The following is a 25,524-nucleotide window of genomic DNA, read 5'->3' as shown; positions in this document are numbered from 1 at the left end:
TGAATGCTAACATACCATTCGTTTTCTTCACTGCCTGCTGCACCTGCATGCCTACTTTCAATGCCTCCAGTCTGAAGAAGGGTTTCGGTCCGAAACGTTACCTATTTCCTTCGCTCCATAGATGCTGCTGCACCCGCTGAGTTTCTCCAGCATTTTTGTGTGTCTACTTTCAATGACTGGTGTAGGAGCAGGGAGGTTCTACTGCAGTTGTAGAGGGTCTTGGTGAGACCACATCTGGAGTATTGCGTACAGTTTTGGTCTCCTAATCTGCGGAAAGACATTCTTGCCATAGAGGGAGTACAGAGACGGTTCACCAGACTGATTCCTGGGTTGTCAGGACTTTCATATGAAGAAAGAATGGATAGACTCGGCTTGTACTTGCTAGAATATAAAAGATTGAGGGGGGATCTTATAGAAACGTAGAAACTTCTTAAGGGGGTGGACAGGCTAGATGCAGGAAGATTGTTCCCGATGATGGGGATGTCCAGAACAAGGGGCCACACACAGTTTAAGGATAAGGGGGAAATCTTTTAGGACCGAGATGGGAAAAACATTTTGTCCACAGTGGTGAATCTGTGGAATTCTCTGGCACAGAAGGTAGTTGAGGCCACAGTTCATTGGCTATATTTAAGAGGGAGTTAGATGTGGCCCTTGTGGCTAAAGGGATCAGGGGGTATGGAGAGAAGGCAGGTACAGGATACTGAGTTGGATGATCAGCCATGATCATATTGAATGACGGTGCAGGTTCGAAGGGCCGAATGGCCTCTACTCCTGCACCTATTGTCTATGTTTCTATGTCTCACAAAATATATGCAAACATTTTCTGAGATTTCAGGAAATGCCGGGGCCCCTTTTGGACTCTGGGCTCAGGTCCGATGTACCCCCTGCACCCCACTCTCTCATAGGCCCTGTGAATATGTACGTGCGTATGTGAACACAATACTGTGTGTGGGATGTATCAAAGATCCTATAGCGGAGCAAGATAGGCCACTGCTGCGAAATGCAATGGGCTGACGTGTAGTAGCTACGGAGGGGAACCTGGGCATTTATTCCGCCCATTTCAGTAACCCAGAACATATCCGACCCGACTCACAGTGTAATCAATGTTGCAGGGGAACGGTTTGTGTGTGTGATATAGGGTTAGATTCATAATTCTGTTAGTCCATATTTCTGTTAATTCTTGTTATAGAATAAAATTTGACTCTGGTAATTGTCTTTTTTAATGTCTTTTAAATCATTTCTTTTTAAGTTGGGATGTAATGTTAAAATTGTACAAGGCATTGGTGAGGCCAATTCTGGAGTATGGTGTACAATTTTGGTCGCCTAATTATAGGAAGGATGTCAACAAAATAGAGCGAGTACAGAGGAGATTTACTAGAATGTTGCCTGGGTTACAGCAACTAAGTTACAGAGAAAGGTTGAACAAGTTAGGTCTTTATTCTTTGGAGCGCAGAAGGTTAAAGGGGGACGATAGAGGTCTTTAAAATGATGAGAGGGATAGACAGAGTTGACGTGGATAAGCTTTTCCCATTGAGAGTGGGGAAGTATCAAACAAGAGGACATGATTTGAGAATTAAGGAACAGAAGTTTAGGGGTAACATGAGGGGAAACTTCTTTACTCAGAGAGTGGTAGCTGTGTGGAATGAGCTTCCAGTGGAAGTGGTGGAGGCAGGTTCGATTTTATCATTTAAAAATAAATTGGATAGGTATATGGACGGGAAAGTTATAATGGAGGGTTATGGTCTCAGTGCAGGTTGATGGGACTGGGGGAGAATAAGTGTTCGGCATGGACTAGAAGGGCCGAGATGGCCTGTTTCCGTGCTGTAATTGTTATATGGTTATAAGGTTAAATGGCTCATAAGCTGTGTTTGAGATGATGTTTGTATTACACTTGCACTCTGTAATTCATTCATCTAATCACACTAATGTAATCACACTGTTCACATCTGCGGTATTTGGGAAAATAATAGCAATATGAAGATTCCAGTTGCTCTAGCCCTGGAATGTTACTTAATGTTTTTGTGCTTATTTTCTATTTACTATGGAGTTGTTTTTCCACAAATAAAAAGGGGTCTGGTCTTCCCAAAAGCCAGAGAGTGGAATGAGATCTGTCTGTAATGGTGGGGTTATCTAATTGAAGAATTTCACAAAATTAAATTTGTTTTTAGCAAGATTTACAAAAGATGTCTAACTTAAGGATGGTTTTATTCTACGAGCACACAACTGACTAGATTGTGTAGCAAAGATCCACTATAAGATCTTTGGTCTGTACCTTTGTTAGGTTCCTAAAAATGGGCTCAACAAATTGATCCCAGCAGCCCACGTTTGGTGCCCACTGTAAACGGTTTAACAAAGCGGAGAGTTAAAACCACCTCTGAAAGCTGCCTGTATGTCTTCAAAGACAATGGATTCAGCTGCAGAAAGTAAACAAACACATGCACTTAATAATCATCGAGGACTGTGTTAATTATCGGGGATGCGAGGATGAGAAAGGAAGGAGCACACAAGATAAGTAGGAAGTTTAAAACAAATACAACATGTGCTAATTGCCTGCCTTCCTGCATATTTAATGTAGCAGTGAAGTGGGCGCATGTGCGGATGTGCGGAGCTCTTCTAGAGAGTGCGCATGCGCAGGACATTTCCGGAGTGTGCGCATGTGCAAAGTGTTTTGGGCGGGAAAAGCCTGCGGAATCAGCCATGTTTGCCAGACGTTTGTGAGTTTATGTATTAAACAAATAAGTTGCTTAAAGCTTAAATAAAGTTAAGTTAATTACGAGTAGTGAAAGTTTCATTTATCTCACACCAATTTAAGCAACTTAAGCTTAGAAGTCAAACAGTCCGACTTGGAATGGAGAAACTACTGAAACCACAACGCTTGGATCTGGATCCCAACTCACCTGCTGTTGCTGCAAAGGATTGGAAGCACTGGCTTCGTAAACTAAATAACTTCTTTGATGAAAGGTACACAAAAATGCTGGAGAAACTCAGCGGGTGCAGCAGCATCTATGGTGCGAAGGAAATAGGCGACGTTTCGGGCCAAAACCCTTCTTCAGACTGATGGGGGGTGTGGGGGAGAAGGAAGGAAAAAGGGAGGAGGAGGAGCCCAAGGGCGGGGGGGGTGGGGGGGGGGATGGGAGGAGACAGCTCGAGGGTTAAGGAAGGGGAGGAGACAGCAAGGGCTAGCAAAATTGGGAGAATTCAACGTTCATGCCATCGGACGCAAGCAACCCAGGCGGAATATGAGGTGCTGTTCCTCCAATTTCCGGTGTTGCTCACTCTGGCAATGGAGGTGACCCAGGACAGAGAGGTCGGATTGGGAATGGGACGGGGAGTTGAAGTGCTGAGCCACCGGGAGTTCAGGTAGGTTATTGCAGACTGAGCGGAGGTGTTCGGCGAAATGATCGCCCAATCTCCGCCTAGTCTCCCCGATGTAAATCAGCTGACATCTAGAGCAGCGGATGCAGTAGATGAGGTTGGAGGAGATACAGGTGAACCTTTGTCACACCTGGAACGACTGCTTGGGTCCTTGAATGGAGTCGAGGGGGGAGGTGAAGGGACAGGTGTTGCATTTCTTGCGGTTGCAACGGAAAGTGCCCGGGGAGGGGGTGGTACGGGAGGGAAGGGAAGAATTGACAAGGGAGTTGCGGAGGGAGCGGTCTTTGCGGAAGGCAAACATAGGGGGAGATGGGAAGATGTGGCGAGTGGTGGGGTCACGTTGGAGGTGGCGGAAATGGCAGGGGATTATGTGTTGTATTTACCGGCTGGTGGGGTGAAAGGTGAGGACTAGGGGGACTCTGCCCTTGTTGCGAGTGCGGGGATGGGGAGAGAGAGCAGTGTTGCGGGGTATGGATGAGACCCTGGTGCGAGCCTCATCTATGGTGGCGGAGGGGAATCCCCGTTCCCTGAATAACGAGGACATTTCCGATGCCCTGGTGTGGAACGTCTCATCCTGGGAACAGATGCGGCGTCGGCGGAGGAATTGGGAGTAGGGGATGGAGTCTTTACAGGAGGCAGGGTGGGAAGACGTGTAGTCCAGATAGCCATGTGAGTCAGTTGGTTTGTAGTGTATGTCGGTCAGAAGTCTGTCCCCTGCGATGGAGATGGTGAGGTCAAGGAATGGTAGGGAAGTGTCGGAAATGGTCCAGGTGTATTGGAGTGCCGGATGGAAGTTGGTGGTGAAGTGGATAAAGTCAGTCAGTTGTGTGTGGGTGCAGGAGGTGGCCCCAAAGCAGTCGTCAATGTAACGGAGGTAGAGGTCGAGGATGGGGCCCTGGTACGTATTGAACAAGGATTGTTCAACGTACCCGACAAAGAGGCAGGCGTAGCTGGAGCCCATGAATGTGCCCATAGCTACACCTTGTGTTTGGAGGAAATGTGAGGAGTCAAACGTAAAGTTGTTGAGGGTGAGGACCAACTCCGCTAGGCGGAGGAGAGTGTCAGTGGCTGAGTATAGGTTGCTCCTCTGGTCGAGGAAGAACCAGAGGGCTTTGAGGCCTTCCTGGTGGGGGATGGAGGTGTAGAGTGACTTAGTGATTTTGCTAGCCCTTGCTGTCTCCTCCCCTTCCTTAACCCTTGCGCTGTCTCCTCCCATCCCCCCGCCCTCGGGCTCCTCCTCTTCCCTTTTTCCTTCCTTCTCCCCCCCACCCCCCATCAGTCTGAAGAAGGGTTTCGGCCCGAAACGTCGCCTATTTCCTTCACTCCATAGATGCTGCTGCACCTGCTGAGTTTCTCCAGCATTTTTGTGTACCTTCGATCTTCCAGCATCTGCAGTTCCTTCTTGAAAACTTCTTTGATGATGTGGCAATGATGCACCAGTCAGACTCAAGACATTAATAAGCTTTATCTCTTCTGATGTATATGATTACATAGAGGAATGTACAACTTATGATTCTGCTATTGATGTACTAAGCAAACTCTTCGTTAAGACACCCAACGTGATATTCGCTCGACACCTCCTTGCTACTCGGAAACAAAAACCTGGTGAATCACTTGATGAATTTTTACAAGAACTTCAAAGACTTAGTAAAGACTGTGCCTTCAAAGCAGTTACGGCTGATCAATATCGACAGGAAGTTATTCGAGACAGTTTTATCAATGATTTGGCATCGCCTTTAATACGACAGGAGACTATTAGAAAACAAAACCTTGGATTTACAGTCAGCTTACAATCAAGCTTACTCTTTAGACTTGGCTCAGAATAATTCAGATGCTTATGGCTCATCTAATGTGTATTCTGCTGCGACTACGCCAATGTTAAGGTTCATTTTCTTAAAACAGACAACTTACAATGATGGGTAAAACCAATACAAGCTTTAATGATCATTTAGCTAGAGAGTGCTAGGAGATACAAAGTCAAGCATATAGCAGATGCTTAACTCCTCCCAGGCCATCACTCTAATGAATGAAGACATACAGCATCTTTTTATACTGTTTTGGAAACATAGTCACATGTTCATACAGAATGGCAGCAATGACTTCTAACATATCAATCACAGCTCTACCCATTCAAAGCATGCTTGTCTCTAATACAATATACTCATGCTATGGTTATATCGATCTTAGTTTAGTTACGAAACCCCAAATAACAGGAAGTTAGTCAAAGGTCTATCATCTGCTGTATCACTCTGTGACAGGAACCACACAGCTGGGTAGCAAGCAGAGTTGTGAAAGTGTGGCAAGAAATGGTGTCCCCCGCATGTTTTGATAGCGATGTCCATGCCTGGAGGGGCGGGTTGGAATGTTGGGGTGATGTTGCCGCAGTCCCGGGGAGATGGAACCTTGACACAAACTAACATTCTATAATGTAGCATTTTGAACGATGCACACAATGGGCAGGAAGATAAACAGACACAGACACAGACAGACGGCGTTGGAGGAGGTCGTGTTTGCTCTGTTTAGCTCAACCATCTCTACCCAACCCCACCCTACCCTACCCTCACCAGAAGGGGAGTGGTTGAAGTGGCCACGCTCCCGCTCCTTATTCCCAGCGCCGCGGGGAAGCTTCTGCCGCTCGGACCCGCAGGGATCATCACACCGTGAGTCTGTCATGTCGGTCCCTGGCCCTGCACAGGTGACCGCACTTCCCCGTGTTGGGGGTCCTGCGGACGGGGGTGGCTCCCAGCCTCACCCCCTTGACTGCCTCCCCTTAAACACCGACCCACGGCAGCGCTGTCAGAGCCAAGAGGCGCTTCACCGCTGAATGAACCAACCGCCCATTTTAAAGAGGTATTGTACAAGATGCTAATAATAGTCTGTATTTACACCATTAAGGTGTATTATCGCTGTGAGGATTTGCTGCTTCTTCTCTGGCACTTTAACTCTGGATCACAAGTTTATAGTTTACGTTTATTATTGTCAATATGATCCACTGTTTGGTTTGGTGGATCATACACTGTGGTGTCCAGTTCAAGGAGAGGCCAAAGGCTGCTGTTTTGGAAACAGTATGGAACCTTCACGCTCTCTTGAAGGTCCTGTGCTAATCCTGGGCATTAGCCTCTGTCTACCTTCTTTTTGTATCAGTGCAGGGCTGGATTTACGTATAAGCTGGGCAAGCTTAAGTTTAGGGCCTCAAGATCTCTGGCCTCGCAGAGCCGGATTCACCACTAGGCTTCATAGGCTGAAGCCCAGGGCATCGAAATCTAGGCGACCTCCGGCCAAGGCAGGATACCTGGCGTTCAACTCTGGGCGCCCCCCCCTCGCTATCTCTTTATCTCTCTGTCTGTCAACTCTCCGTCTCCACCCACCATCCGTATCTGTGTCCGGGCTGCAGGGTTCCCGCTCTCCTCTCGCTTCTCATCCACGGCCAGCGCATCATCGGCCGCCCTGCGCTTGCGCGCTGCCACGGCAACTGGTCGGCGCTGGGCACTTTGTGGGGTATCTGGCCACCATTGCTGTCCGGTCGCCACCTCGCCGCAACCGCTGAAAACCAACGCAGAATCACTCCCTGACCCTGGATCTGGAGTAACTCCCTGGAGTAACTCTCTTGTTTCTGGTTTCCTGGTCCTCCATAAATATTCTAAATGGAATTTAAACTGGAGATGGTAAAGGGCTGAACAATAACAGCCTATTGCATTTTATCTGTTTATTTAATGTGTATATATATGGTCTATGGTATATAAACATAATTAACTTTTATCTCCTGTTCTGTATAATGTTTACATATTCTGTTGTGCTGCAGCAAGCAAGAATTTCATTGTCCTATCTGGGACACATGACAATAAAACTCTCTTGACTCTTGACTTGGACTTAACCAAAAAAGGGTTCTTGGGGGAAAAAAGAGGTGCCTTAAATTTAGTTGTGTCTGGTTGGGTAACTATGGTAGGGTGAAGACTATTCCATGCTTTAATTGTGCAGGAGAACTCCATGGAGCAGGGCTGTGGATGGATGGGAGCAGTGGTCCTGGGCTGTGGATGGATGGGAGCAGTGGTCCTGGGCTGTGGATGGATGGGAACAGTGGTTCTGGGCTGTGGATGGATGGGAGCAGTGGTCCTGGGCTGTGGATGGGAGCAGTGGTCCCCTGACAGGGAGTCTCCCCTTGTGCCTGATGTGGATCTACATCTCCAGGGCATGAGGTCGGTGAGAACACTATCGCTTTCTACTGAATTGTGTTTGCATCTTTGATTAATTGTGCTGACTTTTAGAGGGCACAGTGGGTTATTGATTGGGGATGATTAGCCATGATCGCAATGGATGGTGGTGCTGGCTCGAAGGGCCAAATGGCCTCCTCCTGCACCTATTTTCTATGTTTACTAAAGTGATGATACCCTAACCTTATCACAACTGAAATTGAATCTGGCTGATGTAAATATAGAAACAAAGACTTGTAGAAGCTGGTTTATACCAAAGATAGACACAATGCTGGAGTAACTCAGTGGGTCAGGCAGCATCTCTGGCGAAACAAGAGATTTTGGGATGGAATAAAAGGGTTCTTACACAAAATATCACCCATCCTTATCCTCCAGAGATGGGGCCTGACCTGCTGAGTTTCTCCAGAACTCTTATCATTGTTACTCGTACCAAGGACAGAGTCCCCATGTCCCCCATTGCAGGCAGTGAAGAAAACGAATGGCCTGTTGGCCTTTATAACCGAGACGAGAAAAACATTTTTTTTCACACACAGAGAGTGGTGAATCTGTGGAATTCTCTGCCACAGAAGGTAGTTGAGGCCACAGTTCGTTGGCTATATTTAAGAGGGAGTTAGATGTGGCCCTTATGGCTAAAGGGATCAGGGGGTATGGAGAGAAGGCAGGTACAGGATACTGAGTTGGATGATCGGCTATGATCATATTGAATGGCGGTGCAGGCTCGAAGGGCAGAATGGCCTCTACTCCTGCACCTATTGTCTATGTTTCACTAAATATATGGAAATATTTTCTGAGATTTCAGGAAATTCCGGGCCCCCTTTTGGACTCTGGACCCGGGTCCGATGTTCCCCCCGCACCCCACTCTCTCATCGAGCCCTGTGAATATGTACGTGTGCACATAAACACAATATTGTGTGTGGTCGTGTACCTTTGTTAGGTTCCTACAAATGGCCTCAACAAATTGGGCTCAGCAGCCCCCAGATTTGGTGCCCGTTGTAAACAGTTTAACAAATTTAATTTGTTTCCAAGTTCTAATTGTACTGTGTATAATTGGATTTTTATTGGATTTTGTGTTATTCAGATTCATTGGTGAGAGGAGGATCGGTCCTATATTGCAAGGGGAACAATCCTCCCTCTCCATTATAAACCAATCCACCTGCTGGGCAGAGTTGTCCAGCAGGTGAATCATATTTTTGATATTTACTGCCCAATAATAGTACATAAAGTTAGGAAGTGCTAAACCGCCCAATTGTTTGGGTTTGCTCAAGTGAGTTCTTTGTATTCTGTGGGATTTATAATCCCATGTAAAATTTGTAATGTCTGAGTCCAGTTTTTTAAAAACTTTTTTGGTAGGTATATCGGAATTGATTGGAATATGTATAGAATTTGTGGTAGAAAGATCATTTTTATAGCATTTATTCGACCTATTAAAGACATCGGAAGAGTTTTCCAGAATTTAATTAAAGTATTTAATTTCTTAAGTAGGGGACTATAATTTGCATTAAACATAGCTTGATATTTTCTAGTGATTTCAATTCCCAAATATTTAAATTTTTTGTAGCTATTTTAAAAGGGAAATTTAAGAAGTGTGTTGAGTCTTTTGGTTTTATCGACATCATTTCATTTTTATTCCAATTTATTCTGTAGCCTGAGAAAGACAGTTTAACAAAGAGGAGAGTTGAAACAATCTCTGAAAGCTGCCTGTATGTCTCCAAAGACAATTGATTCAGCTACAGAAAGTAAACAAACATGTACTTAATAACCATTGAGGACTGTGTTAATTGTCGGCCTGCGAGGATAAGAAAGGAAGGAGCACACAAGATAAGTAGGAAGTTTAAAACAAATACAACATGTGCTAATTGCCTGCCTTCAGACAACAGGGGGCGCTGACCTGTGCGCGGCTGCCCAGCCAGCAGCTGTCTGTCTTTTCATCTTTTTTTTATTTTTAGTTAGTTAAAGTGTTTTTGTTTCTGGAGTTCTAGACTTTTTTATGTGGGGGGGGGGAAGGGGGAAACTACCTTTCAGGGTCCCTACCTGGTCGGAGAGGCAGCTTTTCTCCAGGCTGCAGTTTCGACCCGTCCTCGCGGCCTACCAGCGGGCCTGGAGCGGTGTTTCCTGTCGGGGACCGCCCAGAACCACGGCTTCGACAGCGGCACAGCGCTGGAGCGCTATCGTGGAGCGGGCGATGCCTTGTCCGGGTCGCCGCGCTGGAGCTCCAGTGAGCTGAAGACTGCCGGGAACAACATCGCGGAGCTGCGGGTCTGAGGAGCGGCCAGCTGCGGGTGGCGGCGCCGAGCTGTACATCGGGAGCCTGGGATCTCGCGACGAGATCGCCAGTAGTGGAGCTCCAACCGGCGCGGCCTTGTTGGCTTTGGAAGCCGCGGCCTCCAGTACGGAAGCGGCCGTTCCAAGTGTCCCAAGCCGCTGTGAGGATTCTCCCGACGCCGGTGCACCATCACCCGGCGAGAAAGGCCAGGAACATCGGGCCTCCGTAGAGGCAACTGTGGAGGCCTCAATTGGCTCGACTATGGGTGAACTGGGGTTGGGGACTGGACTTTGTGCCTTCCCTCATGGTGGGAGCCATTGTGGGGGGATGTTCTTTATGTTTAAATCTCTTATTAATGTTATGTCTGTATTCTTTCTTTATGTGCTGCATTGGCAAGAAGCATTTCACTACACCTAGGTGTATGTGACCAATAAATAACCTTTGAAATAACCTTTTTTTCCTGCATATTTAACGCAGCATTTGGAGACAAGATTCGAACTTCAAACACATGACCTGTGGAAGGTGTTTGCAAGAGAATGGAAGAGGGGCTGCAGAATATCATTAACAACTTTGATTGCCTGCAACCCTGCTAGAGAATTACATAGATATAAAGGGTTATTGCAGGAAAAAATATGAAAGTTTACATCTAAATGAACCTGTTCAAATTGCAGTCATAGAAACATAGAAACTGCATCTGCTGTTCCTTGATTTACATCCCAAATCTTCCCTGGTTTCAAGGCTTTTACACAGAAACATAGAAACGTAGACAATAGGTGTAGGAGTAGGCCATTCGGCCCTTCGAGCCTGCACCGCCATTCAATATGATCATGGCTGATCATCCAACTCAGTATCCTGTCCCTGCTTTCTCTCCATACCTCTGATCCCTTTAGCCACAAGGGCCACATCTAACTCCCTCTTAAATATAGCCAATGAATTAACCTCAACTACCTTGTGTGGCAGAGAATTCCACAGATTCACCACTCTCTGTGTGTGGAAAAGAATGTTTTTCTCATCTCGGTCCTAAAGGATTTCCCCCTTATCCTTAAACTGTGGCCCCTTGTTCTGGACTTCCCCAACATCGGGAACAATCTTCCTGCATCTAGCCTGTCCAACCCCTTAAGAATTTTATAAGAGTTTCTATAAGATCCCCCCTCAATCTCCTAAATTCCAGCGAGTATAAGCCGAGTTTATCCAGTCTTTCTTCATATTAAAGTCCTGACATCCCAGGAATCAGTCTGGTGAACGTTCTCTGTGCTCCCTCTATGGCAAAAATGTCCTTCCTCAGATTTGGAGACCAAAATTGTACGCAATACTCCAGGTGTGGTCTCACCAAGACCCTGTACAACTGCAGTAGAACCTCCCTGCTCCTATACTCAAATCCTTTTGCTATGAAAGCTAACATACCATTTGCTTTCTTCACTGCCTGCTGCACCTGCGAAGTCTTTATGGATGCTGATGGCCTTCCTGAGGCACCGTGTGTGGTAGATGCCCTCTGTGGAGAACGCGCTGAAGAGCTCTCCTCTCCGCCTCCGTGCAGCTGAGATGCCACACAGGGATGCCATACATTAATATGCTCTCTGTGGTGCAGCAGTAGAAGGTGTGGGGGCAGACCAGTCTTTTTTAATGTCCTCAGGAAGAACAGTCATTGCTGTGACTTCTTGACCAGCACAGTTGGTGGACCATGTGAGGTCCTCTGAGATGTGAGTGCCCAGAAACTTAAAGCTGGACACTCTCTCCACACTTTCCCCATAGATGGAGATTGTAGGTATGTTACAAAACTTACCTTCAGCAGCGGGGGCTGTAATTCTGCCTCTGGCCATGTGCGCGATTTTGGCGCGTTTGAGGGGGCGCGGGGTTAAAACGGGGTTTTGTTCCGACCTGGCCATGAATTATATTTTGTTGGAGTGCAAGATGTTGCTAAAGTATCGTTCCTACGGCCGTTCTGTGTGTTTTTAAAAAAAATTCACCCGACAAGTTCATCGCTGGAATGATTTTAAAATCAGCTTCTGAAGCCGTCAATACCGAAAACTGGGACGGATTTTATGCAGCACCAGGTTAAAAAAAGCTGATTTAAATGGCCATTAATTTACAGGTATTAACCATTAAATTCCTTCTATTTGGCCTATAAACCCATGACAATGAGATTTTAAAATTATGTTATATTCTGAATTCTTGTGTGAATGTTATTTGTACACTTGGGCTATTTAAAAACGTTAATCTATTCTTAAGAAATTGATAGATGTTTAGATCTGGTAATTGAATTTTGTAATTAACTACAATTAGGTAACTAACTAACTATATGTTTTAATTTCAAGTCATCTAAGTAAGATTGTTTCATATTTGTTTCAGAATGCTTCAATCTATAATAACTGAAAATTTCATTCAGTTTTAATTTTTAATAAAGTTATCGGCTTTTAAATGTTCTCAATCACAGCTTTTGTGTTAAGTCAATGAAAAAACAAAAGGGAACAAGATGCTAATTTCCGAGTATGAAAATTATCATAACTTTTTTAATACTGAAGATATGAAAGTGAATTAGGTGTCAAATTAAACTTATTTTTATGCTTTATCTGATGGGATAAATTAAAGACTTGATTTTTAAAATCTCAAAAATTTGTAACATTGCTAGAGATTGGGGCGTATTCTCCATTATGTGACCTCCTGAAGTCAATAATCAGCTCCTTGGTCTTGGAGGTGTTTAGTGACAAGTTGTTACGTGAGCACCAGTCCGCCAGGTTCTGCACCTCCGCTCTGTACTTTGTTTCATCACTGTTGTTGATCAGCCCAATCACTGTTGTGTCATTCCAAATCTTCCCTGGTTTCAGGGCTTTTACTAAGTTTGGCATATGGGCAATGGGTGTATTACAGGGAAAGGTAAAGGGTCATTTTGCAGTAAAGAGCACAATATCTAATTTGTAGACAGCAACTCCCAATATGCAGTGCATTCACACAACAGGTCGCTCCAGTTTGTGGTCAACACTCTCACCGTGTGGATTAAGAAAGAACTGCAGATGCTGGAAAAATCAAAGGTGGACAAAAATGCTGGAGTAACTCAGTGGGTGAGGCAGCATCTATGGAGAGAAGGAATAGGTGACGTTTCAGGTCGAGACCCTTATTCAGACTGATGTCGGGGTGGGGGTGCGGGATAAAGGAAGGAAGAGGCAGAGACAGTCGGCTGTGGGAGAGCTGGAAGGGGAAGGAGGGAGAAAACACTGAAATTGGAGAATTGGATGATGTGGCCAATGTTGGGATCCCGCTGGAGGTGGCGAAATGTTGGAGGATTACCTGTGGTGTGACTGATGATTAAAGCTGACTTTGAACACCAGACTGTGTCTGTACAGTTCTCTACAACAGCGGTGTCTGCGGGGAAAGACGGGATTCGAGGATGGTGTGCTGCTTTCTTTAGATATGTTAAGGGAAAAAGAGTAGCAAAGTCAAATGTGGGTCCCTTGAAGGCAGACACGGGTCAAATTATTATGTGCAACAAGGAAATGACAGAAGAGTTGAACAGGTACTTCGGATCTGTCTTCACTAAGGAAGACACATAGAAACACAGAAACATAGAAAATAGGTGCAGGAGTAGAGGCCATTCGGCCCTTCGAGCCTGTACCGCTATTCAATATGATCATGGCTGATCATCCAACTCAGTATCCTGTACCTGCCTTCTCTCCATACCCCCTGATCCCTTTAGCCACAAGGGCCACATCTAACTCCCTCTTAAATATAGCCAATGAACTGTGGCCTCAACTACCTTCTGTGGCAGAGAATTCCACAGATTCACCACTCTCTGTGTGAAAAATATTTTTCTCATCTCGGTCCTAAAAGATATCCCCCTTATCCTTCAACTGTGACCCCTTGTCCTGGACTTCCCCAACATCGGGAACAGTCTTCCTGCATCTAGCCTGTCCAACCCTTTAAGAAGTTTGTAAGTTTTTATAAGATCCCCCCTCAATCTTCTAAATTCTAGCGAGTACAAGCCAAGTCTTTACAGTCTTTCAAACAATCTCCCAGATGTACTGGAGGACAGAGGATCTAATGGGGTAGAGGAACAAAGAAATTTTCAGGTGAGAAATAGTATTGGGTAGGCTAATGGGACTGAAGGATGATAAATCCCCTGGGCCTGATGGTCTGCATCCCAGGGTCCTCAGGGAGGTGACTCTAGAATAGTTGAAACATGGGTGATCATTTTCCAATGTTCAATAGATTCAGGATCAGTTCCTGTGGATTGGAGGATAGCTAATGTTATCCCACTTTTCAAGAAAGGAACTAGAGAGAAAACGGGGAATTACAGACCCATTAGCATGACCGGTGGTGGGAAAGATGCAGGAGTCAATTATTAAAGAGGTAATAATGGGGCATTTGGATAGCAGTAAAAGGATTAGTCCATGTCAACATGGATTTATGAAAGGGAAATCATGCTTGACTAACATTCTGGATTTTTTTGATGATGTGACAAGTAAAATGGATGAAGGGGTGAGCCAGTGGATGTAGTGTATCTCGACTTTCAGAAAGCCTTTGATAAGGTCCAGCACGGGAGACTGGTGACTAACATTAGAGCACATGGTATTGGGGGTAGGGTGTTCACTTGGATAGAAAATTGGTTGGCAGACCGGAAGCAAAGAATAGGAGTGAACGGGTCCTTTTCAGAACGGCAGGCAGTGGCGAGTGGAGTGCCGCAAGGCTCGGTGTTGGGGCCGCAACTGTTTACCATATATATTAATGATTTGGAAGAGGGAATTAGGAGCAACACTAGCAAGTTTGTGGATGACACAAAGCTGGGTGTCAGTGTGAACTGTGAAGAGGATGTTAGGAGGTTGCAGGATGACCTGGACAGGTTGTGTGAGTGGGCAGATGCGTGGCAGATGCAGTATAATATAGATAAATGGGAGGTTATCCCACTGATCCCTTTAGCGACAAGGGCCACATCTAACTACCTCTTAAATCTAGCCAATGAACTGGCCTCAACTACCTACTGTGGCAGAGTATTCCACAGATTCACCAATCTCTGTGTGAAAAAAAATGTTGGTTCTAAAAGATTTCCCCCTTATCCTTAAACTGTGATCCCTTGTTCTGGACTTCCCAACATCGGGAACAATCTTCCTGCATCTAGCCTGTCCAACCACTTAAGAATTTTGTACGTTTCTATAAGATCGCCCCCTCAATCTTCTAAATTCTTGCCAGTACAAGCCGAGTCTATCCAGTCTTTCTTCATATGAAAGTCTTGACATCCCAGGAATCAGTCTGGTGAACCTTCTCTGTACTTCCTCAACGGTAAGAATGTCTTTCCTCAGATTAGGAAACCAAAACTATACGCACCAGATTGATTCCTGGGATGGCGGGACTGTCATATGAGGAAAGATTGAAGAGACTGGGCTTGTATTCACTGGAGTTTAGAATGTCAGAATAGAAGATGGATTGATGCAAGAGGAGTGTGGAACATGCAAGATAAGGTAGAGGAGATATGGCTGTAAAATTGTAATAAAAAGCGGGCGGGCATCTTCCCTGAATGTTCCAGCCGATGTTTGCAAATAAAGGCCTTTTCGTCTACTTGAAGAATTCTACCTGTCTGTGTCACCTTAAGGACACTTCACATGTCATGCCAGTACCTAACATGGCCACCCTGGGCATCACTCCCTTTTACTTCAATGGGAGTGCCAGCAGTCAAGATGGCCGCCTCTTTGGGCTTCACCTCCCATTGGCTTCAATGGAAAACTGCCAGTAGCTAAGATGGCCGCCCAGACCTTCACACCCAATGGACTGCAATGACAGATTGCCAGTAGAACCTCCCTGCTCCTATGCTCAAATCCTTTTGTTATGAATGCTAACATACCATTCGTTATCTTCACTGCCTGCTGCACCTGCATGCCTACTTTCAATGCCTCCAGTTTGAAGAAGGGTTTCGGTCCGAAACGTTACCATTTTTCACACAGAGAGTGGTGAATCTGTGGAATTCTCTGGCACAGAAGGTAGTTGAGGCCACAGTTCATTGGCTATATTTAAGAGGGAGTTAGATGTGGCCCTTGTGGCTAAAGGGATCAGGGGGTATGGAGAGAAGGCAGGTACTGGATACTGAGTTGGATGATCAGCCATGATCATATTGAATGACGGTGCAGGCTCGAAGGGCCGAATGGCCTCTACTCCTGCACCTATTGTCTATGTTTCTATGTCTCACAAAATATATGCAAACATTTTCTGAGATTTCAGGAAATGCCGGGCCCCCTTTTGGACTCTGGGCTCAGGTCCGATGTACCCCCTGCACCCCACTCTCTCATAGGCCCTGTGAATATGTACGTGCGTATGTGAACACAATACTGTGTGTGGGATGTATCAAAGATCCTATAGCGGAGCAAGATAGGCCACTGCTGCGAAATGCAATGGGCTGACGTGTAGTAGCTACGGAGGGGAACCTGGGCATTTATTCCACCCATTTTAGTAACCCGGAACCTATCCGACCCGACTCACAGTGTAATCAATGTTGCAGGGGAACGGTTTGTGTGTGTGATATAGGGTTAGATTCATAATTCTGTTAGTCCATACTTCTGTTAATTCTTGTTAAAGAATAAAATTTGACTCTGGTAATTGTCTTTTTTAATGTTTTTTAAATCATTTCTTTTTAAGTTGGGATGTAATGTTAAAATTGTACAAGGCATTGGTGAGGCCAATTCTGGAGTATGGTGTACAATTTTGGTCGCCTAATTATAGGAAGGATGTCAACAAAATAGAGCGAGTACAGAGGAGATTTACTAGAATGTTGCCTGGGTTTCAGCAACTAAGTTACAGAGAAAGGTTGAACAAGTTAGGTCTTTATTCTTTGGAGCGCAGAAGGTTAAAGGGGGACGATAGAGGTCTTTAAAATGATGAGAGGGATAGACAGACTTGACGTGGATAAGCTTTTCCCATTGAGAGTTGGGGAAGATTCAAACAAGAGGACATGATTTGAGAATTAAGGAACAGAAGTTTAGGGGTGACATGAGGGGGAACTTCTTTACTCAGAGAGTGGTAGCTGTGTGGAATGAGCTTCCAGTGGAAGTGGTGGAGGCAGGTTCGATTTTATCATTTAAAAATAAATTGGATAGGTATATGGACGGGAAAGGAATGGAGGGTTATGGTCTCAGTGCAGGTTGATGGGACTAGGGGAGAATAAGTGTTCGGCACGGACTACAAGGGCCGAGATGGCCTGTTTCCGTGCTGTAATTGTTATATGGTTATAAGGTTAAATGGCACATAAGCTGTGTTTGAGATGATGTTTGTATTACACTTGCACTCTGTAATTCATTCATCTAATCACACTAATGTAATCACACTGTTCACATCTGCGGTATTTGGGAAAATAATAGCAATATGAAGATTCCAGTTGCTCTAGCCCTGGAATGTTACTTAATGTTTTTGTGCTTATTTTCTATTTACTATGGAGTTGTTTCTCCACAAATAAAAAGGGGTCTGGTCTTCCCAAAAGCCAGAGAGTGGAATGAGATCTGTCTGTAATGGTGGGGTTATCTAATTGAAGAATTTCACAAAATTAAATTTGTTTTGAGCAAGATTTACAAAAGATGTCTAACTTAAGGATGGTTTTATTCTACGAGCACACAACTGACTAGATTGTGCAGCAAAGATCCACTATAAGATCTTTGGTCTGTACCTTTGTTAGGTTCCTAAAAATGGGCTCAACAAATTGATCCCAGCAGCCCACGTTTGGTGCCCATTGTAAACGGTTTAACAAAGAGGAGAGTTAAAACCACCTCTGAAAGCTGCCTGTATGTCTTCAAAGACAATGGATTCAGCTGCAGAAAGTAAACAAACATGCACTTAATAACCATCGAGGACTGTGTTAATTATCGGGGATGCGAGGATGAGAAAGGAAGGAGCACACAAGATAAGTAGGAAGTTTAAAACAAATACAACATGTGCTAATTGCCTGCCATCCTGCATATTTAATGTAGCAGTGAAGCCGGCGCATGTGCGGATGTGCGGAGCTCTTCTAGAGAGTGCGCATGCGCAGGACATTTCCGGGATGTGCGCATGTGCAAAGTATTTTGGGCGGGAAAAGCCTGCGGAATCAGCCATGTTTGCCAGACGTTTGTGAGTTTATGTATTAAACAAATAAGTTGCTTAAAGCTTAAATAAAGTTAAGTTAATTACGAGTAGTGAAAGTTTCATTTATCTCACACCAATTTAAGCAACTTAATCTTAGAAGTCAAACAGTCCGACTTGGAATGGAGAAACTACTGAAACCACAACGCTTGGATCTGGATCCCAACTCACCTGCTGTTGCTGCAAAGGATTGGAAGCACTGGCTTCGTAAACTAAATAACTTCTTTGATGAAAGGTACACAAAAATGCTGGAGAAACTCAGCGGGTGCAGCAGCATCTATGGTGCGAAGGAAATAGGCGATGTTTCGGACCGAAACCCTTCTTCAGACTGATGGGGGGTGTGGGGGAGAAGGAAGGAAAAAGGGAGGAGGAGGAGCCCGAGGGCGGGGGGGGGGGGATGGGAGGAGACAGCTCGAGGGTTAAGGAAGGGGAGGAGACAGCAAGGGCTAGCAAAATTGGGAGAATTCAACGTTCATGCCATCGGACGCAAGCAACCCAGGCGGAATATGAGGTGCTGTTCCTCCAATTTCCGGTGTTGCTCACTCTGGCAATGGAGGTGACCCAGGACAGAGAGGTCGGATTGGGAATGGGATGGGGAGTTGAAGTGCTGAGCCACCGGGAGTTCAGGTAGGTTATTGCAGACTGAGCGGAGGTGTTCGGCGAAATGATCGCCCAATCACCGCTTGGTCTCCCCGATGTAAATCAGCTGACATCTAGAGCAGTGGATGCAGTAGATGAGGTTGGAGGAGATACAGGTGAACCTTTGTCACACCTGGAATGACTGCTTGGGTCCTTGAATGGAGTCGAGGGGGGAGGTGAAGGGACAGGTGTTGCATTTCTTGCGGTTGCAACGGAAAGTGCCCGGGGAGGGGGTGGTACGGGAGGGAAGGGAAGAATTGACAAGGGAGTTGCGGAGGGAGCGGTCTTTGCGGAAGGCAAACATAGGGGGAGATGGGAAGTTGTGGCGAGTGGTGGGGTCACGTTGGAGGTGGCGGAAATGCCAGGGGATTATGTGTTGTATTTGCCGGCTGGTGGGGTGAAAGGTGAGGACTAGGGGGACTCTGCCCTTGTTGCGAGTGCGGGGATGGGGAGAGAGAGCAGTGTTGCGGGGTATGGATTAGACCCTGGTGCGAGCCTCATCTATGGTGGCGGAGGGGAATCCCCGTTCCCTGAGGAACGAGGACATTTCCGATGCCCTGGTGTGGAACGTCTCATCCTGGGAACAGATGCGGCGTCGGCGGAGGAATTGGGAGTAGGAGATGGAGTCTTTACAGGAGGCAGGGTGGGAAGACGTGTAGTCCAAATAGCCATGTGAGTCAGTTGGTTTGTAGTGTATGTCGGTCAGAAGTCTGTCCCCTGCGATGGAGATGGTGAGGTCAAGGAATGGTAGGGAAGTGTCGGAAATGGTCCAGGTGTATTGGAGTGCCGGATGGAAGTTGGTGGTGAAGTGGATAAAGTCAGTCAGTTGTGTGTGGGTGCAGGAGGTGGCCCCAAAGCAGTCGTCAATGTAACGGAGGTAGAGGTCGAGGATGGGGCCCTGGTACGTATTGAACAAGGATTGTTCAACGTACCCGACAAAGAGGCAGGCGTAGCTGGAGCCCATGAATGTGCCCATAGCTACACCTTGTGTTTGGAGGAAAAGTGAGGAGTCAAACGTAAAGTTGTTGAGGGTGAGGACCAACTCCGCTAGGCGGAGGAGAGTGTCAGTGGCTGGGTATAGGTTGCTCCTCTGGTCGAGGAAGAACCAGAGGGCTTTGAGGCCATCCTGGTGGGGGATGGAGGTGTAGAGTGACTGAGTGATTTTGCTAGCCCTTGCTGTCTCCTCCCCTTCCTTAACCCTTGCTCTGTCTCCTCCCATCCCCCCGCCCTCGGGCTCCTCCTCCTCCCTTTTTCCTTCCTTCTCCCCCCCACCCCCCATCAGTCTGAAGAAGGGTTTCGGCCCGAAACGTCGCCTATTTCCTTCATTCCATAGATGCTGCTGCACCTGCTGAGTTTCTCCAGCATTTTTGTGTACCTTCGATCTTCCAGCATCTGCAGTTCCTTCTTGAAAACTTCTTTGATGAGTGTGGCAATGATGCACCAGACAGACTCAGGACATTAATAAGATTTGTCTCTTGTGATGTATATGATTACATAGAGGAATGTACAACTTATGATTCTGCTATTGATGTACTAAGCAAACTCTTCGTTAAGACACCCAACGTGATATTCGCTCGACACCTCCTTGCTACTCGGAAACAAAAACCTGGTGAATCACTTGATGAATTTTTACAAGAACTTCAAAGACTTAGTAAAGACTGTGCCTTCAAAGCAGTTACGGCTGATCAATATCGACAGGAAGTTATTCGAGACACTTTTATCAATGATTTGGCATCGCCTTTAATACGACAGGAGACTATTAGAAAACAAAACCTTGGATTTACAGTCAGCTTACAATCAAGCTTACTCTTTAGACTTGGCTCAGAAAAATTCAGATGCTTATGGCTCATCTAATGTGTATTCTGCTGCGACTACACCAATGTTAAGGTTCATTTTCTTAAAACAGACAACTTACAATGTTGGGTAAAACCAATACAAGCTTTAATGATCATTTAGCTAGAGAGTGCTAGGAGATACAAAGTCAAGCATTTAGCAGATGCTTAACTCCTCCCAGGCCATCACTCTAATGAATGAAGACATACAGCATCTTTTTATACTGTTTTGGAAACATAGTCACATGTTCATACAGAATGGCAGCAATGACGTCTAACATATCAATCACAGCTCTACACATTCAAAGCATGCTTGTCTCTAATACAATATACTCATGCTATGGTTATATCGATCTTAGTTTAGTTACGAAACCCCAAATAACAGGAAGTTAGTCAAAGGTCTATCATCTGCTGTACCACTCTGTGACAGGAACCACACAGCTGGGTAGCAAGCAGAGTTGTGAAAGTGTGGCAAGAAATGGTGTCCCCCGCATGTTTTGATAGCGATGTCCATGCCTGGAGGGGCGGGTTGGAATGTTGGGGTGATGTTGCCGCAGTCCCGGGGAGATGGAACCTTGACACAAACTAACATTCTATAATGTAGCATTTTGAACGATGCACACAATGGGCAGGAAGATAAACAGACACAGACACAGACAGACGGCGTTGGAGGAGGTCGTGTTTGCTCTGTTTAGCTCAACCATCTCTACCCGACCCCACCCTACCCTACCCTCACCAGAATGGGAGTGGTTGAAGTGGCCACGCTCCCACTCCTTATTCCCGGCGCCGCGGGGAAGCTTCTGCCGCTCGGACCCGCAGGGACCATCACACCGTGAGTCTGTCATGTCGGTCCCTGGCCCTGCACAGGTGACCGCTCTTCCCCTTGTTGGGGGCCCTGCGGACGGGGGTGGCTCCCAGCCTCACCCCCTTGACTGCCTCCCCTTAAACACCGACCCACGGCAGCGCTGTCAGAGCCAAGAGGCGCTTCACCGCTGAATGAACTAACCGCCCATTTTAAAGAGGTATTGTACAAGATGCTAATAAGAGTCTGTATTTACACCATTAAGGTGTATTATCGCTGTGAGGATTTGCTGCTTCTTCTCTGGCACATTAACTTTGGATCACAAGTTTATAGTTTACGTTTATTATTGTCAATATGATCCACCGTTTGGTTTGGTGGATCATACACTGCGGTGTCCAGTTCAAGGAGAGGCCAAAGGCTGCTGTTTTGGAAACAGTATGGAACCTTCACGCTCTCTTGAAGGTCCTGTGCTAATCCTGGGCATTAGCCTCTGTCTACCTTCTTTTTGTATCAGTGCAGGGCTGGATTTACGTATAAGCTTGGCAAGCTTAAGCTTAGCGCCTCAAGATCTAGGGTGGCCTCGCAGAGCCGGATTCACCACTAGGCTTCATAGGCTTCATAGGCCTAGGGCATCGAAATCTAGGCGACCTCCGGCCAAGGCAGGATACTTGGCGTTCAACTCTGGGCGCCCCCCCCCCCTCGCTATCTCTTTATCTCTCTGTCTGTCAACTCTCCGTCTCCACCCACCATCCGTATCTGTGTCCGGGCTGCAGGGTTCCCGCTCTCCTCTCGCTTCTCATCCACGGCCAGTGCATCATCGGCCGCCCTGCGCTTGCGCGCTGCCACGGCAACTGGTCGGCGCTGGGCACTTTGTGGGGTATCTGGCCGCCATTGCTGTCCGGTCGCCACCTCGCCGCAACCGCTGAAAACCAACGCAGAATCACTCCCTGACCCTGGATCTGGAGTAACTCCCTGGAGTAACTCTCTTGTTTCTGGTTTCCTGGTCCTCCATAAATATTCTAAATGGAATTTAAACTGGAGATGGTAAAGGGCTGAACAATAACAGCCTATTGCATTTTATCTGTTTATTTATTGTGTATATATATGGTCTATGGTATATAAACATAATTAACTTTTATCTCCTGTTCTGTATTATGTTTACATATTCTGTTGTGCTGCAGCAAGCAAGAATTTCATTGTCCTATCTGGGACACATGACAATAAAACTCTCTTGACTCTTGACTTGGACTTAACCAAAAAAGGGTTCTTGGGGGGAAAAAGAGGTGCCTTAAATTTAGTTGCGTCTGGTTGGGTAACTATGGTAGGGTGAAGACTATTCCATGCTTTAATTGTGCAGGAGAACTCCATGGAGCAGGGCTGTGGATGGATGGGAGCAGTGGTCCTGGGCTGTGGATGGATGGGAGCAGTGGTCCTGGGCTGTGGATGGATGGGAGCAGTGGTCCTGGGCTGTGGATGGATGGGAGCAGTGCTCCTGGGCTGTGGATGGATGGGAGCAGTGGTCCTGGGGTGTGGATGGGAACAGTGGTCCTGGGCTGTGGATGGATGGGAGCAGTGGGCCTGGGCTGTGGATGGATGGGAGCAGTGGTCCTGGGCTGTGGATGGATGGGAGCAGTGGGCCTGGGCTGTGGATGGGAGCAGTGGTCCTGGGCTGTGGATGGGAGCAGTGGTCCTGGGCTGTGGATGGATGGGAGCAGTGGTCCTGGTCTGTGGATGGATGGGAGCAGTGGTCCTGGGCTGTGGATGGATGGGAGCAGTGGGCCTGGGCTGTGGATGGGAGCAGTGGTCCTGGGCTGTGGATGGGAACATTGGTCCTGGGTAGAGACAGGGAGTCTCCCCTTGTGCCTGATGTGGATCTACATCTCCAGGGCATGAGGTCGGTGAGAACACTATCGCTTTCTACTGAATTGTGTTTGCATCTTTGATTAATTGTGCTGACTTTTACTTTCAATTGTTGTCATTTGAAGTGTCCAGGGTTTTTAATGTTGATATTTTTCTGGTACAACTGGAATTGTGTTGTTTCTGTGCTCTATCTCCAAACTAAACGGATGTTTCCACTAGTGGGAGAGTCTCGCACCAGAGGGCACAGTGTCAGAATAAAAGGATGTAACTTTGGAATCTTATTTGTGTAATTCCCTGCCACAGACGGCTGCGGAGGCCAAATCACTGGATGGATTTAGGAGAGAGATGGAGCTCTAGGGGCTAGTGGAATCAAGGGATATGTGGAGAAGGCAGGCATGGGTTATTGATTGGGGATGATTAGCCATGATCGCAATGGATGGTGGTGCTGGCTCGAAGGGCCAAATGGCCTCCTCCTGCACCTATTTTCTATGTTTACTAAAGTGATGATACCCTAACCTTATCACAACTGAAATTGAATCTGGCTGATGTAAATATAGAAACAAAGACTTGTAGAAGCTGGTTTATACCAAAGATAGACACTGGAGTAACTCAGTGGGTCAGGCAGCATCTCTGGCGAAACAAGAGATTTTGGGATGGAATAAAAGGGTTCTTACCCAAAATATCACCCATCCTTTTCCTCCAGAGATGGTGCCTGACCTGCTGAGTTTCTCCAGAACTCTTATCATTGTTACTCGTACCAAGGACAGAGTCCCCATGTCCCCCATTGCAGGCAGTGAAGAAAGTGAATGGCCTGTTGGCCTTTATAACAAGAAGAATCGAATATAGGAGCAAAGAGGTCCTTCTGCAGTTGTACAGGGCCTTAGTGAGACCACACCTGGAGTATTGTGTGCAGTTTTGGTCCCCTAATTTGAGGAAGGACATTTTTGCTATTGAGGGAGCCCAGCGTAGGTTCACCAGGTTAATTCCCGGGATGGCGGGACTGTCATATGCTCAGAGAATGGAGGGGCTGGGCTTGTACTCTCTGGAGTTTAGAATGATGAGAGGACACACTAGAGGCAGGAAACATGTGCCCGATGTTGGGGGAGTCCAGAACCAGGGGCCACAGTTTAAGAATAAGGAGTAAGCCATTTAGAACAGATATGAGGAAACACTTTTTCTCACAGAGAGTTGTGAATCTGGAATTCTCTGACTCAGAGGGCGGTGGAGGCCGGTTCTCTGGAAACTTTCAAGAGAGCTAGATAGGGCTTTTAAAGATAGTGGAGTCAGGGGATATGGGGAGAAGGCAGGAACAGGGTACTGATTGTGGATGATCAGCCATGATCACATTGAATGGTGGTGCTGGTTCGAAGGGCCGAATGGCCTCTACTCCTGCACCTGTTGTCTATTGTCCTCACCTTCCACCGTCACATACAACAGATAATCCTCCAACATTTCGCTACCTCCAGCAGGATCCCAACATTGGCCACATCTTCCCATTCTCCAATTTCAGTGTTTTCTCCCTCCTTACTCTTTCCAAGCTCTCCCACAGCCTACTGTCTCTGCCTCTTCCTTCCTCTATCCCGCACCCCCCCCCCCAACCCAACTTCAGTCTGAAGAAGGGTCTCGACCTGAAAAGTCACCTATTCCTTCTCTCCATGGATCCCATGGATGCTGCCTCACCCGCTGAGTTACTCCAGCATTTTTGTCCACCTTTGATTTTACCAGCATCTGCAGTTCTTTCTTAATCCACACGGTGGGAGTGTTGACCACAAATTGGAGTGACCTGTTATGTGAATTCACTACATTTTAGGAGTTGCTGTCTACAAATTAGATATAATTATGCTCTTTACTGCAAAATGGTTCTTTGTTGCTCTGTGACCCTTTACCTTTCCCCATAATGCCCCCATTGCACAGATGCCAAACTTAGTAAAAGCCCTGAAACCAGGGAAGATTTGGGATGAAAATCAAGGAACTGCAGGGCTTGTTTTCACAGAGGCCCGGGACCATTGGAGACAGTGGAGGAGGGTCAGGGCTTTTACCAAAGTCTGTAACGTGCCACACTCCACAGGGAGGGTTTCTGGTGGAAGCCGCTGATTGGTGGAAGCAGACTAGAGGAAGCAGCTGATTGGGTGCAACCTCAGGTAACAGTTTATAGGACAAGAGGGAGCAGCTGTTTGTGTCAGATACCTGCTGATTTCTCCCAGCAGTTTCTATTGTATTATACTGGTATCGGATCCAGGGTAAGGCGAGAGAATGACAGTCAGAGCAGTGCACTGTTCTGGATGTCAGATGTGGGAGGTCATGGTGGTGGATGGCCCTCCAGACGTCCACATCTGCACCAGGTGCAGAGAGATGGGGCTCCTAAGGGACCGTATTAGGTTCCTGGAGCAGCAGCTCGATGACCTCTGTCTGGACAGGGAGAGTGACGAGGTCATAGAGGGGAGTTATAGG

At 46.5% G+C, this 25,524-nt stretch overlaps 2 long non-coding RNA genes across 2 annotated transcripts; one reads left to right on the top strand and one right to left on the bottom strand.

Moving 5' to 3' along the window:
• The first annotated feature begins 1,214 nt into the window (after positions 1–1,214).
• LOC116967545 lies at positions 1,215–15,319 on the top strand. Its single transcript, XR_004410254.1, has 3 exons — positions 1,215–1,224; positions 6,332–6,337; positions 15,280–15,319. It is a non-coding gene; the product is annotated as an uncharacterized LOC116967545 (long non-coding RNA).
• On the bottom strand, positions 7,528–23,215 carry LOC116967547. The gene is made up of 3 exons (XR_004410256.1): positions 23,177–23,215; positions 19,925–19,927; positions 7,528–7,633 (listed from the first exon to the last, which is right to left on the bottom strand). It is a non-coding gene; the product is annotated as an uncharacterized LOC116967547 (long non-coding RNA).
• Positions 23,216–25,524: the final 2,309 nt, after the last annotated feature.

Source organism: Amblyraja radiata, chromosome 40 (assembly GCF_010909765.2).
Source record: "Amblyraja radiata isolate CabotCenter1 chromosome 40, sAmbRad1.1.pri, whole genome shotgun sequence".
Lineage (NCBI taxonomy): Eukaryota > Metazoa > Chordata > Chondrichthyes > Rajiformes > Rajidae > Amblyraja > Amblyraja radiata.
The sequence above is the reverse complement of the archived record's forward strand: the minus strand, read 5'-3'. Positions and strand labels throughout refer to the sequence as shown.